This window comes from Lolium perenne, chromosome 4 (assembly GCF_019359855.2).
Source record: "Lolium perenne isolate Kyuss_39 chromosome 4, Kyuss_2.0, whole genome shotgun sequence".
In the NCBI taxonomy this organism is placed as follows: Eukaryota; Viridiplantae; Streptophyta; class Magnoliopsida; order Poales; family Poaceae; genus Lolium; species Lolium perenne.
In genome coordinates, this window is record NC_067247.2 from 353,950,800 (window position 1) to 353,958,919 (window position 8,120).

Here is an 8,120-nt window from a genome sequence, read left to right on the forward strand (position 1 = left end):
TGAACTAATCATTACAACTCACTAATCCTAAATCATCGGGGTTAGGTCACGTTTAGAACGATTGCATCTCATACTTATGCATTATTGCATCCTTGGCAATCTTTTAAAACATCGTCCTTACTGGACGATGATGCTATTTCAGAATCTGGAGTTATTGCGTATCGAAGACCTTGTCTGCATAATCTTGCAGTCAAGAAAGGCAAGTTCATCACTTGCTCATGTCATTTGAGTATTTCTATCAAATTACTTGCAAAGTACTATGGTTATCACTATTGCATAAAAACCAAAACCACTACTTTCATAACTATGAATATGACTATGTGGTGGGCAATGGAACCATGGATTGTGTTGATATGGTGGAGGTTCCATTGCAAGGGTTTATATCCATCTAGGATTAAACAACAAATGTCGTCCAGTGATTCTTGTGCCGTAATACCCGTGTTAACCATAAGATCCGGAGTGGGACGGAATAGTCAAAAGTGTTTCCACCTCTCGTTCATCAACGGATGCGCTTTACCGTAGACACTTGTATCTGTCGGTGGCAAGCGGTAGGCTGGGGAAGCCATAAGTTCCCCACGGCATTGTCCGTAGACACTTGTCGCCCGAAGAACAAGCGGTAGGCTGGGGAAGCCATAAGTTCCCCACGGTATTGCGGTCTATGATGGGTTGCAGCTACCGGCGTAGGAGTGTATGGTAGAGCCCAGCACTGTCGTCGTGGTCGGGGTCCACCCTGAAATCTATGGGAATAATGGGACCGGCGTGGACCCAGGGTCGGGGCATGCAACAAAGGGTGGGTGTTCGAGGTAGCGGAGGAACATGATTGGCTAGACCTTATACCGGGCCTCACACCATAGGAAGTGTGGACGAGCTCGCGGCTCGGTTGGCACCAAGGTTAAGATCTCTTATGGGTAAAGCAACACACCTCTGCAGAGTGTAAAGAACCGTGACCTGTCACTCCCTGTTCCGGGATATGAAACTGCGAACGCTGCCGGAAAGGAGCTCCATGAAGTTCTAGTAAACAGGTGAAGGCTGACGGACATAGTTCTTCTGAATAAAAGCAACCTTTTGAAGAAATGGTTATGAAAACCTGCATTGGTATTAGACTTTCTGGTCTAATGCTGTAGCTAGTGCATTAAACACCTCTTTCCTATAATGAACTTGTTGAGTACGCTCGTACTCATCCCACTCTTAAATCCCCTGCTTAGATATGGAGGCATCGAAGGAGGATCTACAGTGCAACTCGAAGGCCGAGGGGTCAACAACTACTTCAAGGGACAAGACCCAGACCGAAGAGTCAAACGCCACATCCAACAAGAATAAAACCTAGTTTAGCAATAAAAAGGAACTAGTTTCCTAAACTTAGCTCCTATTTAGCTAGAATCTATTCATAGCCTCTAGAGATAGTTAAATTGATGCGGGCTAAGCCCGAGGGTGTGCCCAATCTTCACGGTTTGACCCGGGTGAGTGTGATTGCGGAGGGGGATTCGCGGGGAAGTGGATGAACGCGAAGAACACGATACAAACACACGCACACAACACAATCGGTTTGTTCTCGTTGGCCCGAACCACCAACTCGATAGAAGTTGCAAGGAAAAGACCTTTCGGTAGAAGTCCCGCAAAAAGATCGACGTATCGAGATCCTATGAATCTAGAAGGGCGAAAAGACCAAATCGATAGAAGTGCAAGCAAAAGATCCAAAGGATAGAAGTGCAAGCAAAAGACCAACTTGATAGAAGTCGCCAAAGAGATACAAAGGATTCGATCGGAGCCCGGGTGGTACAATAGGAATTAACCTAAGGTGGGGGTTTCCCAAATCCACAAAGGGATAATAGAGGCATAAGCCAATTCATCTAAACATCATCTCTCCCTCATGAAGGTGGGGGTAGGTTCCTATTTATAGATAAGGGGCCGAAGGGGTAAGTTACAAGCCAAAGGGGGCTGAGATCTGGCTGAAGTTCGATGGGGCGGAAGTTCCGGCTCCTGGGGGCGGAAGTTCCGGTCCGGGGCGGAAGTTCCGGTCCTGGGGGCCGGAAGTTCCGGCCGGGCTGGAAGTTCCGGCCAACTTCCGGCCTAGTTCCGGAAATGGCCGATTTCCTTGCAGTATCATCCCGGGATGTTTTGGCGCGTTTCCGGAACAAGGGCGGAACTTGGGCGGAAGTTCCGGTGGGGCGGAAGTTCCGGCCATCAGGGGCGGAAGTTCCGGTGGGGCGGAAGTTCCGGCCATTCGGGGCGGAAGTTCCGGCCTGGAGCGTCCAGCGCTTCTTTCTCCTTCTCTTCCATGCTTCCGTGATGTCGGCTTTGCGTCCTCGGGCCTCCATGGCATCCTCTCTTCCCTCCGTACTTGTCGTCGAGTTCCGTCTTGGCGATGAAGCACATGATGCGGTGAAGACCGAAGGTCGGGCTGCATCATCTCCCCCCACTTGAAAAAGAGTCGTCCTCGACGATAGCTCTTCATGAACTTGTATAGGAGGTAGATGACAACCACGCTTGAATGTCCACTTGAAAGTCGTATACCCTATCAATCGCACAAGAGAAACAAGAGAACAATCAAAGCGTAGCCAATGTTCCACGGAATTAGCAAGGGGCCTCATGTAGAAGGAGGTCACCTTATCAAAGTGTCGGTGTGCTCTCATGGAGAGATCTTGTGTAGTCGAAGTGTGGGGTTGAACCCATTTGTTGACGCTCATCCACAAGTCACTTGTACCTTCACACAACAAAGACCAAGCAAAGTATATGTGTGCGTGATAGAGGAGCATATCATCAACGACATGTCCATTCATGTTCACAACACCGTTAGCACAACACAAATTTATTAAGAAGAATGCATGTGCAAGGTCAATGTGCAAGAACTCACTATGAACATCTTCCAAATGTGGGAACACAAAAGCTCCAAATTGTGAGACGACCATGTTGTCCATCTCATGTAGAAATTCATTTTCATTGTTGCTTGATGTCTACGTTCCCCCTCCTTTCCTGTAGACAGTGTTGGGCCTCCAAGAGCAGAGGTTTGTAGAACAGCAGCAAGTTTTCCCTTAAGTGGATCACCCAAGGTTTATCGAACTCAGGGAGGAAGAGGTCAAAGATATCCCTCTCATGCAACCCTGCAACCACAAAGCAAGAAGTCTCTTGTGTCCCCAACACACCCAATAGGTGCACTAGTTCGGCGAAGAGATAGTGAAATACAGGTGGTATGAATATATATGAGCAGTAGCAACGGTGCCAGAAAATAGCTTGCTGGCGTGTAGTTGATGGTGGTAGTATTGCAGCAGTAGTAACATAGTGAAACAGTAAACAAGCAGTAGTAACGCAGCAGTATTTAGGAACAAGGCCTAGGGATTAGACTTTCACTAGTGGACACTCTCAACATTGATCACATAACAGAATAGATAAATGCATACTCTACACTCTTGTTGGATGATGAACGCATTGCGTAGGATTACACGAACCCTCAATGCCGGAGTTAACAAGCTCCACAATTTGTTCATATTTAAGTAACCTTGTAGTGTAAGATAGATCAACAGATTAAACCAAGTACTAACATAGCATGCACACTGTCACCTTCATGCATATGTAGGAGGAATAGATCACATCAATATTATCATAGCAATAGTTAACTTCGCAATCTACAAGAGATCATGATCATAGCATAAACCAAGTACTAACACGGTGCACACACTGTCACCTTTACACACGTGCAGGAGGAATAAAACTACTTTAATAACATTGCTAGAGTAGCACATAGATAAATTGTGATACAAACACATTGCAATCGTAAAGAGATATAAATAAGCACCTCACTATGCTATTCATCAGTGAATAAGTATTCTGTGAAATATAGCCTAAGAGACCCACACGGTGCACACACTGTCACCTTTACACACGTGGGACAAGGAGTCTCCGGAGATCACATAAGTAAAACTCACTTGACTAGCATAATGACATCTAGATTACAAGCATCATCATATGAATCTCAATCATGTAAAGCAGCTCATGAGATTATTGTATTGAAGCACATATGAGAGAGATGAACCACATAGCTACCGGTACAGCCCCGAGCCTCGATGGAGAACTACTCCCTCCTCATGGGAGCAGCAGCGGTGATGAAGATGGCAGTGGAGATGGCAGCGGTGTCGATGGAGAAGCCTTCCGGGGGCACTTCCCCGCTCCGGCAGCGTGCCGGAACAGAGACTCCTGTCCCCCAGATCTTGGCCTCGCGATGGCGGCGGCTCTGGAAGGTTTCTCTGGTTTTCGTCGAACGCATCAGGGTTTTCGCGACGGAGGCTTTATATAGGCGAAGAGGCGGCGCAGGAGGGCTGAAGGGGTGGCCACACCATATGGCGGCGCGGCCAGGGCCTGGGCCGCGCCGCCCTATGGTCTGGGGGCCCAGTGCCCCCCCTCTGGTCCTTCTCGTGTGTTCTGGATGCTTCCGGTGAAAATAGGAACCTGGGCGTTGATTTCGTCCGATTCCGAGAATATTTCGTTACTAGGATTTCTGAAACCAAAAACAGCAGAAAACAGGAACTGGCACTTCGGCATCTTGTTAATAGGTTAGTTCCGTAAAATGCACGAATATGACATAAAGTGTGCATATAACATGTAGAAATCATCAATAATGTGGCATGGAACATAAGAAATTATCGATACGTCGGAGACGTATCGCATCCCCAAGCTTAGTTCTCTGTCGTCCCGAGCAGGTAAAACGATAACACAGATAATTTCTGGAGTGACATGCCATCATAATCTTGATCATACTATTTGTAAAGCATATGTAGTGAATGCAGCGATCAAAACAATGTATATGACATGGGTAAACAAGTGAATCATATAGCAAAGACTTTTCATGAATAGCACTTCAAGACAAGCATCAATAAGTCTTGCATAAAAGTTAACTCATAAAGCAATAATTCAAAGTAAAGGCATTGAAGCAACACAAGGGAAGATTAAGTTTCAGCGGTTGCTTTCAACTTAAAACATGTATATCTCATGGATATTGTCAACATAGAGTAATATAACAAGTGCAATATGCAAATATGTAGGAATCAATGCACAGTTCACACAAGTGTTTGCTTCTTGAGGTGGAGAGAAATAGGTGAACTGACTCAACAATAAAAGTAAAAGAATGGCCCTTCGCAGAGGGAAGCAGGGATAAATCATGTGCTAGAGCTTTTCAAGTTTTAAAATCATACAGAGCATAAAAGTAAAATTTTGAGAGGTGTTTGTTGTTGTCAACGAATGGTAATGGGTACTCTAACTACCTCGCCAACCAGACTTTCAAGAGCGGCTCCCATGAAGGACGTTATCTCTACCAGCAAGGTAGATCATCCCTCTTCTCTTTTGTTTACACATGTACTTTAGTTTTTATTTATTTATGGGTGACACTCCTCCCAACCTTTGCTTACACAAGCCATGGCTAACCGAATCCTCGGGTGCCTACCATCAATCTCATACCATGGAGGAGTGTCTATTTGCAAAATTAAGTTGCTTGCTGATGAATCAGAGCAAAACATGTGAAGAGAATTATTAATGCAAGTTGTAATTAATTGGGGCTGGGAACCCCATTGCCAGCTCTTTTTGCAAAATTATTGGATAAGCGGATGAAGCCACTAGTCCATTGTGAAAGTCTGTCAAAAGTAAATGACAAGGTTGAAAGATAAACACCACATACTTCCTCATGAGCTATAAAACATTAACACAAATTGAGAAGCATTTTGAAGGTTTAAAGGTAGCACATGAAGTATTTACTTGGAATGGCAGAAAATACCATGTAGTAGGTAGGTATGGTGGACACAAATGGCATAGTGGTTGGCTCAAGGATTTTGGATGCATGAGAAGTATTCCCTCTCGATACAAGGTTTAGGCTAGCAAGGTTGTTTGAAACAAACACAAGGATGAACTAGTACAGCAAAACTCACATAAAAGACATATTGAAAAAATTATAAGACTTTACACCGTCTTCCTTGTTGTTCAAACTCAATACTAGAAATTATCTAGACCTTAGAGAGACCAATTATGCAAACCAAATTTTAGCATGCTCTATGTATTTCTTCATTAATAGGTGCAAAGTATATGATGCAAGAGCTTAAACATGAGCACAACAATTGCCAAGTATCACATTACCCAAGACATTTATAGCAATTACTACATGTATCATTTTCCAATTCCAACCATATAACAATTTAACGAAGAAGAAACTTCGCCATGAATACTATGAGTAGAGCCTAAGGACATACTTGTCCATATGCTACAGCGGAGCGTGTCTCTCTCCCATAAAGTGAATGCTAGGATCCATTTTATTCAAACAAAACAAAAAAACAAAAACAAACCGACGCTCCAAGCAAAGCACATAAGATGTGATGGAATAAAAATATAGTTTCAGGGGAGGAACCTGATAATGTTGTCGATGAAGAAGGGGATGCCTTGGGCATCCCCAAGCTTAGACGCTTGAGTCTTCTTGATATATGCAGGGGTGAACCACCGGGGCATCCCCAAGCTTAGAGCTTTCACTCTTCTTGATCATGTTGCATCATACTCCTCTCTTGATCCTTGAAAACTTCCTCCACACCAAACTCGAAACAACTCATTAGAGGGTTAGTGCACAATATAAATTGACATATTCAGAGGTGACACAATCATTCTTAACACTTCTGGACATTGCATAATGCTACTGGACATTAGTGGATCAAAGAAATTCATCCAACATAGCAAAAGAGGCAATGCGAAATAAAAGGCAGAATCTGTCAAAACAGAACAGTCCGTAAAGACGAATTTTAAAAGGGCACCAGACTTGCTCAGATGAAAATGCTCAAATTGAATGAAAGTTGCGTACATATCTGAGGATCACTCACGTAAATTGGCATAATTTTCTGAGTTACCTACAGAGAATTTTGCCCAGATTCGTGACAGCAAAGAAATCTGGAACTGCGCAGTAATCCAAATCTAGTACTTACTTTTCTATCAACGGCTTAACTTGGCACAACAAAACACAAAACTAAGATAAGGAGAGGTTGCTACAGTAGTAAACAACTTCCAAGACACCAAATAAAAACAAAGTACTGTAGCAAAATAACACATGGGTTATCTCCCAAGAAGTTCTTTCTTTATAGCCATTAAGATGGGCTCAGCAATTTTAATGATGCACTCGCAAGAAATAGTATTTGAAGCAAAAGAGAGCATCAAAAGGCAAATTCAAAACACATTTAAGTCTAACATGCTTCCTATGCATAGAAATCTTGTAAATAAACAAGTTCATGAAGAGCAAACTGACAAGCATAGGAAGATAAAACAAGTGTAGCTTCAAAAATTTCAGCATATAGAGAGGCATTTTAGTAACATGAAAATTTCTACAACCATATTTTCCTCTCTCATAATAACTTTCAGTAGTATCATGAGCAAACTCAACAATATAACTATCACATAAAGCATTCTTATCATGAGTCTCATGCATAAAATTATTACTCTCCACATAAGCATAATCAATTTTATTAGTTGTAGTGGGAGCAAATTCAACAAAGTGGCTATCATCATATATAGGAGGCGTATTGTAATCATAAAAGAAAATTTTCTCCTCAATGCTTGGGGGACTAAAAATATCATGCTCATCAAAGCCAGCTTCCCCAAGCTTAGAATTTTCCATATCATTAGCAACAATGGTGTTCAAAGCGTTCATATTAATATCATTGCTACTAGCATGCAAATAAGATTCCATAGGTTTTTTAATTTTCGCATTAAACCATTCATGTCTTGACTCAGGAAATAGAATAAAAAGCTCACAGATGTTGTCCATTATGCCTTACTAGTGTAAACAAGAAACAAAAAGTTGCAATTGCAGGATCTAAAGGAAATAGCTTCGAGTACTTACAACGCCGGAAAATAGCTTAGTAGCCGAGATACGGAGTGTGAGTACCTTTTACCTTTCCTCCCCGGCAACGGCGCCAGAAAAGTAGCTTGATGTCTACGTTCCCCCTCCTTTCCTGTAGACAGTGTTGGGCCTCCAAGAGCAGAGGTTTGTAGAACAGCAGCAAGTTTTCCCTTAAGTGGATCACCCAAGGTTTATCGAACTCAGGGAGGAAGAGGTCAAAGATATCCCTCTCATGCAACCCTGCAACCACAAAGCAAGAAGT